The sequence below is a fragment of the Marmota monax genome, unplaced genomic scaffold (genome assembly GCF_021218885.2).
Source record: "Marmota monax isolate L192 unplaced genomic scaffold, Marmota_monax_Labrador192_F-V1.1 WCK01_AAM20220418_F8-fsc00195, whole genome shotgun sequence".
Lineage (NCBI taxonomy): Eukaryota > Metazoa > Chordata > Mammalia > Rodentia > Sciuridae > Marmota > Marmota monax.
This window is the reverse complement of record NW_026691979.1, coordinates 2273407-2285412: the sequence shown is the minus strand read 5'-3', so window position 1 is coordinate 2285412 and position 12006 is coordinate 2273407. Positions and strand designations below refer to the sequence as shown.

The window sequence follows — 12006 nt, the reverse complement described above, 5'->3', positions numbered from 1 at the left end:
TGGTGTGTGAGGCCTTCCTCCTGTCTCCTGGTTGGTGTGTGAGGCCTCTCCTGTCCTGATGGTGTGTGAGGCCTTCCTCCTGTCTCCGGTGGTGTGTGAGCCTTCCTCTGTCGCTGGTGGAGTGTGGGGCCTTCCTCTTGTCTCCTGGTTTGTGTGTGAGGCCTTCCTCCTGTCTCCTGTTTGTTGTGTGAGGCCTTCCTCCTGTCTCCTGGTTGGTGTGTGAGGCCTTCCTCCTGTCTCCTGGTTGGTGTGTGAGGCCTTCCTCCTGTCTCCTGGTTGGTGTGTGAGGCCTTCCTCGTGTCTCCTGGTTGGTGTGTGAGGCCTTCCTCCTGTCTCCTGGTTGGTGTGTGAGACCTTCCTCCTGTCTCCTGGTTGGTGTGAGGGACCTTCCTCCTGTCTCCTGGTTGGTGTGTGAGGTCTTCCTCCTGTCTCCTGGTTGGTGTGTGAGGCCTTTCTCCTGTATGCTTGGTTGGCGTGTGGGGCCTTCCTCCTGTCTCCTGGTTGGTGTGTGAGACCTTCCTCCTGTCTCCTGGTTGGTGTGTGAGGTCTTCCTCCTGTCTCCTGGTTGGTGTGTGAGGCCTTTCTCCTGTCTGCTTGGTTGGCGTGTGAGGCCTTCCTCCTGTCTCCTGGTTGGTGTGTGAGACCTTCCTCCTGTCTCCTGGTTGGTGTGAGGGACCTTCCTCCTGTCTCCTGGTTGGTGTGTGAGGCCTTCCTCCTGTCTCCTGGTTGGTGTGTGAGGCCTTTCTCCTGTCTGCTTGGTTGGCGTGTGGGGCCTTCCTCCTGTCTCCTGGTTGGTGTGTGGGACCTTCCTCTTGTGTCCTGGTTGGTGAGTGGGACCTTCCTCCTGTCTCCTGGTTGGTGTGTGGGGCCTTCCTTCTGTCTCCTGGTTGGTGTGTGAGACCTTCCTCCTGTCTCCTGGTTGGTGTGTGGTGCCTTCCTCCTGTCTCCTGGTTGGAGTGTGGGGCCTTCCTCTTGTCTCCTGGTTGGTGTGTGGGACCTTCCTCCTGTCTCCTGATTGGTGTGTGAGGTCTTCCTCCTGTCTCCTGGTTGGTGTGTGAGACCTTTCTCCTGCCTGCTTGGTTGGTGTGTGGGACCTTCCTCTTGTCTCCTGGTTGTTGTGTGAGGTCTTCCTCCTGTCTCCTGGTTGGTGTGTGAGGCCTTTCTCCTGTCTGCTTGGTTGGCGTGTGGGGCCTTCCTCCTGTCTCCTGGTTGGTGTGTGGGACCTTCCTCCTATGTCCTGGTTGGTGTGTTAGACCTTCCTCCTGTCTCCTGGTTGGCGTGTGGGGCCTTCCTCCTGTCTCCTGGTTGGTGTGTGAGACCTTCCTCCTGTCTCCTGGTTGGTGTGAGGGACCTTCCTCCTGTCTCCTGGTTGGTGTGTGAGGTCTTCCTCCTGTCTCCTGGTTGGTGTGTGAGGCCTTTCTCCTGTATGCTTGGTTGGCGTGTGGGGCCTTCCTCCTGTCTCCTGGTTGGTGTGTGAGACCTTCCTCCTGTCTCCTGGTTGGTGTGTGAGGTCTTCCTCCTGTCTCCTGGTTGGTGTGTGAGGCCTTTCTCCTGTCTGCTTGGTTGGCGTGTGAGGCCTTCCTCCTGTCTCCTGGTTGGTGTGTGAGACCTTCCTCCTGTCTCCTGGTTGGTGTGAGGGACCTTCCTCCTGTCTCCTGGTTGGTGTGTGAGGCCTTCCTCCTGTCTCCTGGTTGGTGTGTGAGGCCTTTCTCCTGTCTGCTTGGTTGGCGTGTGGGGCCTTCCTCCTGTCTCCTGGTTGGTGTGTGGGACCTTCCTCTTGTGTCCTGGTTGGTGAGTGGGACCTTCCTCCTGTCTCCTGGTTGGTGTGTGGGGCCTTCCTTCTGTCTCCTGGTTGGTGTGTGAGACCTTCCTCCTGTCTCCTGGTTGGTGTGTGGTGCCTTCCTCCTGTCTCCTGGTTGGAGTGTGGGGCCTTCCTCTTGTCTCCTGGTTGGTGTGTGGGACCTTCCTCCTGTCTCCTGATTGGTGTGTGAGGTCTTCCTCCTGTCTCCTGGTTGGTGTGTGAGACCTTTCTCCTGCCTGCTTGGTTGGTGTGTGGGACCTTCCTCTTGTCTCCTGGTTGTTGTGTGAGGTCTTCCTCCTGTCTCCTGGTTGGTGTGTGAGGCCTTTCTCCTGTCTGCTTGGTTGGCGTGTGGGGCCTTCCTCCTGTCTCCTGGTTGGTGTGTGGGACCTTCCTCCTATGTCCTGGTTGGTGTGTTAGACCTTCCTCCTGTCTCCTGGTTGGTGTGTGGGGCCTTCCTCCTGTCTCCTGGTTGGTGTGTGAGACCTTCCTCCTGTCTCCTGGTTGGAGTGTGGGGCCTTCCTCTTGTCTCCTGGTTGGTGTGTGGGACCTTCCTCCTGTCTCCTGATTGGTGTGTGAGGTCTTCCTCGTGTCTCCTGATTGGTGTGTGAGGTCTTCCTCGTGTCTCCTGGTTGTTGTGTGAGGTCTTCCTCCTGTCTCCTGGTTGGTGTGTGAGGTCTTCCTCTTGTCTCCTGGTTGGTGTGTGAGGTCTTCCTCCTGTCTCCTGGTTGGAGTGTGGGGCCTTCCTCCTGTCTCCTGGTTGTTGTGTGAGGTCTTCCTCCTATCTCCTGGTTGGTGTGTGAGGCCTTCCTCCTGTCTTCTTGTTTGGAGTGTGGGGCCTTCCTCTTGTCTCCTGGTTTGTGTGTGAGGCCTTCCTCCTGTCTCCTGGTTGGTGTGTGAGGCCTTCCTCCTGTCTGCTTGGTTGGAGTGTGGGGCCTTCCTCTTGTCTCCTGGTTGGTGTGTTGGACCTGCCTCTTGTCTCCTTCGTTGGTGTGTGAGGCCTTCCTCTTGTCTCCTGGTTGGTGTGTGAGACCTTCCTCCTGTCTCCTGGTTGGTGTGTGAGACCTTCCTCCTGTCTCCTGGTTGGTGTGTGTGACCTTCTTCCTGTCTCCTGGTTGGTGTGTTGGACCTGCCTCCTGTCTCCATCGTTGGTGTGTGGGGCCTTCCTCCTGTCTCCTGGTTGGTGTGTGAGACCTTCCTCCTATCTCCTGGTTGGAGTGTGGGGCCTTCCTCTTGTCTCCTGGTTGGTGTGTGGGACCTTCCTCCTGTCTCCTGATTGGTGTGTGAGGTCTTCCTCGTGTCTCCTGGTTGGTGTGTGAGGTCTTCCAGCTGTCTCCTGGTTGTTGTGTGAGGTCTTCCTCCTGTCTCCTGGTTGGTGTGTGAGGCCTTTCTCCTGTCTGCTTGGTTGGCGTGTGGGGCCTTCCTCCTGTCTCCTGGTTGGTGTGTGGGACCTTCCTCCTGTGTCCTGGTTGGTGTGTGGGACCTTCCTCTTGTCTCCTGGTTGGTGTGTGGGACCTTCCTCCTGTCTCCTGATTGGTGTGTGAGGTCTTCCTCGTGTCTCCTGGTTGGTGTGTGAGGTCTTCCAGCTGTCTCCTGGTTGTTGTGTGAGGTCTTCCTCCTGTCTCCTGGTTGGTGTGTAAGGTCTTCCTCCTGTCTCCTGGTTGGATTGTGGGGCCTTCCTCCTGTCTCCTGGTTGGTGTGTGAGGCCTTCCTCCTGTCTTCTTGGTTGGAGTGTGGGGCCTTCCTCTTGTCTCCTGGTTTGTGTGTGAGGCCTTCCTTCTGTCTCCTGGTTGGTGTGTGAGGCCTTCCTCCTGTCTGCTTGGTTGGAGTGTGGGGCCTTCCTCCTGTCTCCTGGTTGGTGTGTGAGACCTTCCTCCTATCTCCTGGTTGGAGTGTGGGGCCTTCCTCCTGTCTCCTGGTTGGTGTATGAGGTCTTCCTCTTGTCTCCTGGTTGGTGTGTGGGACCTTCCTCCTGTCTCCTGATTGGTGTGTGAGGTCTTCCTCCTGTCTCCTGGTTGGTGTGTGAGGTCTTCCAGCTGTCTCCTGGTTGTTGTGTGAGGTCTTCCTCCTGTCTCCTGGTTGGTGTGTGAGGTCTTCCTCCTGTCTCCTGGTTGGAGTGTGGGGCCTTCCTCCTGTCTTCTTGGTTGGAGTGTGGGGCCTTCCTCTTGTCTCCTGGTTTGTGTGTGAGACCTTCCTCCTGTCTCCTGGTTGGTGTGTGAGGCCTTCCTCCTGTCTGCTTGGTTGGAGTGTGGGGCCTTCCTCTTGTCTCCTGGTTGGTGTGTTGGACCTGCCTCTTGTCTCCTTCGTTGGTGTGTGAGGCCTTCCTCTTGTCTCCTGGTTGGTGTGTGAGACCTTCCTCCTGTCTCCTGGTTGGTGTGTTGGACCTGCCTCCTGTCTCCATCGTTGGTGTGTGGGGCCTTCCTCCTGTCTCCTGGTTGGTGTGTGAGGTCTTCCTCCTGTCTCCTGGTTGGAGTGTGAGGTCTTCCTCCTGCCTCCTGGTTGGTGTGTGGGACTTTCCTCCTGTCTCCATTGTTGGTGTGTGGGACCTTCCTCCTATCTCCTGGTTGGTGTGTGAGGTCTTCCTCCTGTCTCCAGGTTGGTGTGTGAGGCTTTCCTCCTATCTCCTGGTTTGTGTGTGAGACCTTCTTCCTTTCTCCTGGTTGGAGTGTGGGGTCTTCTTCCTGTCTCCTGGTTGGTGTGTGGGACTTTGCTCCTTTCTCCTGCTTGGAGTGTGGTTCCTTCCTCTTGTCTCCTGGTTGGTGTGTGAGGCCTTCGTCCTGTCTCCTGCTTGGTGTGTGGGACCTTGCTCCTGTCTCCTTGTTTGGAGTGTGTGGCCTTCCTCCTGTCTCTCCTGGTTGGTGTGTGAGACCTTCCTCTTGTCTCCTGGTTGGAGTGTATGGCCTTCGTACTGTCTCCTGGTTGGTGTGTGATGTCTTTCTCCTGTCTCCTGGTTGGTGTGTGGGACCCTGCACCTGTCTCCTGGTTCAAGTGTGGGAACTTCCTCCTGTCTCCTTGGTTGGAGTATGGGGCTTCCTCCTGTCTCCTGGTTGGAGTGTGGGGCCTTCCTCCTGTCTCCTGGTTGGTGTGTGAGGCCTTCCTCCTGTCTCTCCTGCTTGGTGTGTGGGACCTTGCTCCTGTCTCCTTGTTTGGAGTTTGTGGCCTTCCTCCTGTCTCTCCTGGTTGGTGTGTGAGGCCTTCCTCTTGTCTCCTGGTTGGTGTGTGGGACCTTCCTCCTGTCCCCTAGTTGGAGTGTGAGGCCTTCTTCCTGTCTCCTTGTTGGAATGTGGGGCCTACCTCCTCTCTCCTTGGTTGTTTTGTGGGGCCTTCCTCCTGTCTCCTGGTTGGCGTGTGGGCCTTCCACCTGTCTCCTGGTTGATGTGTAGTTCTTCCTCCTGTCTCCTGATTGGTGTCTGAGGCCTTCCTCCTGTCTCCATGTTTGGTGTGTGAGGCCTTCCTCCTCTCTCCTGGTTGGTGTGTAGAGTCTTCTTCCTTTCTTCATGGTTGGTGTCTGAGGCCTTCCTCCTGTCTCCATGTTTGGTGTGTGAGGCCTTCCTCCTCTCTCCTGGTTGGTGTGTAGAGTCTTCTTCCTTTCTTCATGGTTGGTGTGTGAGGCCTTCCTCCTGTCTCCATGTTTGGTGTGTGAGGCCTTCCTCCTGTCTCCTGGTGGTGTGTGAGGTCTTCCTCCTGTCTCCTGGTGGTGTGTGGGGCCTTCCTCCTGTCTCCTGGTTGGAGTGTGAGGCCTTCCTCCTGTCTCCTGGTGGTGTGTGGGGCCTTCCTCCTGTCTCCTGGTTGGAGTGTGGGACCTTCCTCTGTATTCCTTTGTATGTTGCTGCATTTCCTTAGAATCATTTTTTTTAATTTTTTTTCAGGCAATTCATTTGTTCCATTCCCTAAGTCCTCTTTTGGACGGTCACTGTGGTTTTCTTCTGGACGGTCACTGTGGTCCTCTTTGGACGGTCACTGTGGTCCTCTTTGGACGGTCACTGTGGGCCTTTGGAGCCATCATCTTACCTGACTTTTCCATGCTCGCGGGTCCCTTTCTTGGTGTTTGCTGTCTGGCAGATCTGTTCTCTGCTATTTCGTAGGTTGGCTTTCACAGAAGGTAGTGTCTCCTGGAATATGTCCTAGGGTGTCAATCCAGTGTGCTTGTGGGCTTTGTTCCAATGGACACAGTACGATGGTCTCTGCAGAGCTTCCTCAGCCTCGAATGGCGCTGGCCTGTGGTGATAGGAGGGGAATCCATTCCTGTGGGCCACGTGGTCACGTGGGGGGCAGTGAAAGGCCTGTTCATGCCGCAGTGGGGATAGGGCTGAGTGGGCGTGGGGTCACTCCAGGGAGCATGTCTGATTTGGTCTTTGTTGATTAGCTCAGTAAACCAGATATGGCTTATAGAAAGCACAAATCACACCCTTGTCACTGTGTCCACCTCTCCATCTGGCAAGGGTCCAACAGACTCAATAAAGATCCTCTGCATGCCCAGGGGAGGGTGAGCAGGCCTGGCCCTGGCCCCCCAGGATGCCACGTGTTCAGGAAGATCGGAGCCAGCCTGTAAGCCACTTTCGACTCCAGAGATCCGAACACTCCCTGGGCTTTTGGAGGCAGAAGAGTGAGAAGCATGAGCCTTCGGTCATGGTCCTGGCCTTGGGGGTGCGTCTGCTTCGCTGGGTGTAAAGCCTCCCACCTGCCTGTGCACTCCAACTGTGCCGCACTGGGGAGGGCAGGGTTCTGCTTCCTGAGCCTCCGGCCACAACTCTGGCCGTTGGTTGTCCCAGAACTTAGGTGTGGTCACTCCTCATTTACCAGCTGCAGGGAGCCCTTTCCTGGCACAGCGTCAGGGTGAGGTGAGCAGAAAGGACCGTGAGAGCAGGGCACTTGGGAACCCAGGTGTCCTGAAAGGCTGGTCCACGGGATTCCAGTGTGGAGGCCAACAGGCCCAGAGATGCCTCCCAGTAAGAGGAGGCACCATGAAGGGCCCCTTGGGGCAGCACCAGGGCCACAGGAGGAGAGGAACAAGGGGTGCTAGGCAGGAGCCCTTACTGCGGTTTCCACAGAAGGAGGCTGAGGCCGGCCGACTCAGGTTGGCTGATTGAGTAACAGCAGGCTCTGGGTTGCAGGCACTGTCCCTTGGCCACTGGGGCTGCTGTCAGGGATCCTGTGTGGACCCCACGGGGAGGTGGTGGCTGTCACCTTGCTGTGGTTGGGGGTGTCTGTGGATGGCAAGATTGCAGCCCTGTTGTGCACTTTGCCTGGGAACTGACCAGCCCTGCGAGGGGCCATCCTTCCAGGGCCAGCATGGTTAGCACACAGGGCCCATGGGGCTCCCAGAGGCGGACAGGCTGCACACAGCACTGTACCCTGCAAGCCGCTGGGTTCTCCAGTGGACGTGTCGGCTGAACTCAGAGCAAACACACAGTGAGCCTGGCAACCAGCGGGACGCACACAGAGCCTTGGCGCTGCGTCCTCCGGCAGGCAGGGCGTCCCAGCCCTCCGCTCCGTGGAGAGCAGCCTGAAGCCCTGCCGTCCCTCTCTCCTCGGCCTCCCACAGAGTCCCTCTGCTCTGCCTCGCACCAGGCTGACCCCAGGAACTGAAAGGTCTTCCTCTCCCTGGAGCCGCTGGCCCTGCGCTCAGCTGCGTTTCCCCCTCCGAGTCAGAAGAGCATTCTGAATCCCTGCTCTGGGGACAGCCGGCTCACGTCAGCATCGTGGTGCCCCAGGAGAGACTCAAAAAATAAAAAGCAGGAACTGAGAGAGACGTAGAGTCAGACCTCCCTGGGCGAGGGAGACCCAGGAGAGGGAGAGGAGAGACAGGGCCCGGGCAGCCAGGGCAGGACTCAGCCAAGAGAAGCTGAACGAGTCCGGAAGCCCAGGCCGTGCCTAGCAGGACGCCGTGGCCGTCTCCCAGGACACTCGGCGCCCCTGGGCCCAAGGTACCTGAGGAAGCTCAGGCGGAGCTCGGGCACTGCAGGTGGAGGTGAATGGGACGAGTCTGGGACTGCCCCAGAGATGGCCTCCAGCTCTTTGGGCGCCTCAGGGGGCCCTCCCTCCTTTCCTGATGCCCAGCCGCACTCTGCCCACTGCCTGCAGCTGCCCCCCCTTCTCTGAGCCTGCCCGGCCTAGCTGGGAGACCTTCCCACGGCCAGCACTGGGGTCCTCCAGCCCAGCGGGGTCCCTGGCTGCAGCTCCTCAGGCTCTGCCTCCGTGACGGCTCGTGTCCTGGTCATGCAGCTTCCCTACTGACAATGGCTCTCTCGCTTGTCAGCCTGATGTGCCTTCACAGTAAACAGGCACCACGTCCCCGACCGTCCTGAACTGCAGCCGCATGGAGCCAACCGGCACACGCACTGTTTAGGAAAAGCACGAATATGGTCTGAGCTCCAACGTGATGTAAAAATAGAGGAATGAAACTTTTTAATTTAATGTAATTTAATTTTTGATGCTGGGGATTGAACCTGGGGCCTTAAGCACATTGGGCAGGTGCTCTGCCATGGAAGGACATCCCCAGGTCAGAAAGTAACTCCTAACTAAACCCATCTTCATATAAAAATGTCAGAGTGCCATGTAGTCTGCACAAAAATGCCGGGTTCAGGAGCCTGCTGCTGGGCGAGGAACCTCCGTAGCCGCAGAGCTGCAGATCAGACCTAGGGGCATCGTGAGGGCAACCCAAACACCAGAGGCCTGCCAAGCCAGTGGGGTTTGTGGAAAGAGTGAACGGTTCCTGGTGAAGCGCCAGCGAAGCCATGTTCTCTCTTCTCTTGATTTACATGGTGGTTATGTTCCTGAAAAAAAAAATCATTTTTTATTTAGGCTGCAAAACACAAAACAAAGAGCCTTAGTTTTCACACAAAACAGGCTTGAGGCTCAGGGAACGGCAGATGGGAAACTAACCCGAAGTCTCTGGATGTGCGTCTGATCGCCCTCACTAAACACTTCCAGGCTTCCCGAAAACCAGCCCGGCTGGACGCCTGCAGACCAGAAATCTCCCCAAGTACTGTGGGGACGAAGCCACCCCGATGGACCCTGGAGTGGACGCCTGCTCCGGAGGGCGCGACTCAGGCTGTTGCCGTTTGCTGTAAAAATCTGGAGAGTGGGAACCCAGCTGCGTGGCTCTCAGTCAGGTCCCAGTGGCTGATGCCCTTGAAATGCTTGTGACATGCGCACGTGTGCATACACACACACACACACATGAACTGTCGGGGACTGAGGACATCTCCGGAGGGGGACGCAGCTTCCTTGGTCTCACTCCTGCAACAGAACGCCATCGTAGATCCAGCCCATAGGCCTGGGCCTTGCCTCTCAAAAGGAAGAAGCACAAACACCCCTCTACGTGCATGATGTTGATCCTCAGAAATGCCCCCTTCGGGTGCCTGGGGAGTGGCACCCAGTGTCCGCAGCTGGGCCTGCAGAGCTGGAAGGGGCCTGGGGAGGAAGCGTCCCCTTGCTCACGGGAGCTGGGAGAGCCCTGGCACTCCATGCGTCGGCCTGCAGGCTCTCACCCAGCAATTTCCAGGGAAGGGCGTTCACTGAGCACAGTGGCTTTCCGGATCCGTCTCCTGGCTTCTGACAGTCTGAGACGTGTGCCTCGGGGTTGGTATTTTGTTCTTGAATTTGTACCCAGAAACTGACTCTGGTTACTTTTCTGTATTGAAGTTTTTCTGTCAAAGGCTGTGAAGTCGGCGTCTTAAATCAGACACAGAGACACACAAGCTGGCCTCATTTTGTTAGTTAATTTGCAGGCTGCTGGAGAATCTTTACCTTGTTTTTTATGGAAACCTTTTTTTATTTGTTCTACATAGTTATACATGACAGCAGGATGCATTTCAATTCATCATACACAAATAGAGCACAACGTTTCAATTCTCTGGTCGTACACGATGTAGCATCCCACCATTTGTGCAATCATACATGTCCCTTGGGCCATGATGTCCATCTCATTCCACCATCTTTCCTGCCCCTATATCCCCTCTCCTCCTCACCCTCCCCTTTGCCCAATCCAGAGTTCCTCCATTCTTCCCACACCCCCACCCCCCAAATTGTAGGTCAGCATCCACTTATCAGAGAAAATATTTGGCCTTTGTTTTGGGGAATTGGCTAAGTTCACTTAGAATGATATTCTATAATTCCATGTATTTACCTGCAAATGCCATAATTTTGTCATCTTTTATTGCTGAGTAATACTCCATTGTGTGTAAATGCCACATTTTCTTTATCCACTCATCTGTTGAAGGGCACCTAGGTTGGCTCCACAGTTTAGCTATTGTGAGTTGGGCTGCTATAAACACTGATGTGGCCGAGTCCCTGTAGTAGGCTGATTTTAACTCCTGTGGGTATAGACCAAGGAGTGGGACAGCTGGGTCAAATGGGGGTTCCATCCCCAGTTTTCTGAGGAAGCTTATGGAACATTCTTGATTCATAAGAAACCCCATGAACCTGCGAGTGAACCTCTTCCTTGCTGTCTCCCGCCTGTCCCCTTCCTGCCACGGTCTCCTCGGACATTCGCGTGGGGTCTGCAGGGCATGGCCTCCCTGGCCACCCCTGACAGTGGCCCCCTGACCTGGTGCCCCCACGGGCCCCTGGGCCCTCGGCACACCTGACGCCCTTATTTTATGAGCATCTCCTCCACCGAGATGTGACGTCTCTGAGGACCATGACTTTTCTTAAATTGAGAATAAGGGTTGTTCTTTTTTTTTTAATCACAATAGTAATATATGACTCATTTAAAAATTTAGAAAATATAAGTAGAAAGAAAAGTAACTGAAACGTGCCAGCCCCTCCCCCAGAGACTTCCTGCCTGCTCCCTCCCCTGTCTGCCCAGCACACGCAGGCCGTCTGCTTTGAGAACTCTAAACACCGAGCATCCCTTCCAGGGTCCAAATGTGTCCCCAGAAGTCCCTGTGCTGGAGATGGACTCCCAGAGCCACATGATGGTATCCGGAGGTGGCCCTGGGCTGATCAGGATTCATGAGGTCATGCAAAGCCCTCCCTCCCATGTCAGCAGAGGCTGGCCTCACGCTCTTGCCAGCCTCCAGAACCAAGAACCAAGTGCCTTCTATTCTTTATAAACTACCTCACCTCTGTAGCCTCTGCCACTTGGACCAAGACACCTCATCACAAGCACCTTTCCATAGCAAATACTCTTCTGTAATATCATCTGGACATCGAATAGTCTCCATTGAATGGTTATAATAAATATTGCTGGCCATCCCCTAGAACACGGTGTTGCCACTGTTTCTCCTTTACCCTAACTAGTGACTGACTGATGCTGCCTGAACCTTCCTGTCCTGGGGTGCCCCGTGAGCAGTCGCGTCCTCTGATAAATGCCACAAAATTCGCACTGCCCTGTCCCCTCCCTGGCATGAGAAGGTACGGACTGGCTGTTCCCCTGCCTCCATCTCCCCACTGGCTCTGCGTCTGTGACGACTGAAGGCTGACTTTGGTAAGCGTCCATGCCCAGGAGTGACATGACGGGCGAATGGTCACTCACCACTCATCCTTCTTCCAGTGCAAGGCACGCAGCTGTCGAGAGGCAGCATCTCGGGAGACCAGGGCTCTGCAGGGCACATGGACACACGTTTTCTCCATTGCTGACTTCTTGCTGGACAGATGCCCTGGGTGTCACAGGCTGTGGTGTTACTCTGCCTGTGACATCAGTGGCTCTGCAGTGTGACCTGCTCACCGTTTGTTTTGAGGCCAGGTCACTCATTTCACGATGCCCTTCCAGCGTGGTCTGTGTTCCCGTCACCCCTCTGTGGAAGCCAGGAAGAGTGGTCAGCTGGGTGGGGACTGAGCCAGCTGCCCATCGTGGCTTGCCCTGTACAAGTCGGGGCAGAGCAGGAGTTTGCATGTGTCCACTCTGCCGAGCCCCCTCCTCAGCGCTGTGTAGGGGTCAGCCAGTGCCACACGCGGTTCCAGAGTCGCTGTGAGCCCCAGTGTCCCTGGGCCCACTCGGGAATGCTGTTTGGAGAAACAAAAGCCACAGATGGGAGCCACCCACCTGTGCCACTCTTCAGAGGGGCATTGTGCTGTGCCCTTCCACAGCAAGTGGCAAACAGAGTACCCGCCCAGCGGGGCTGCAGGTGCAGAAGGCATTGGGAGGCAAGGGGCCCTCTTCCCTCTGTCCCTGGGCTCCTCTCCCAGCTATGCCCCGGTGGACACCATCTGCTGGCAGCACACAGCATGTTATCTAGGGGACAAGCACCAGGCACCTCCAG

General features: G+C 56.1%; 1 protein-coding gene across 5 annotated transcripts in view; it reads left to right on the top strand.

The window, feature by feature from the left end:
* Positions 1–12006, top strand: part of Dlgap2 (DLG associated protein 2) — a 604909-nt gene that overhangs the window by 516671 nt on the left and 76232 nt on the right. The window lies entirely within an intron of this gene.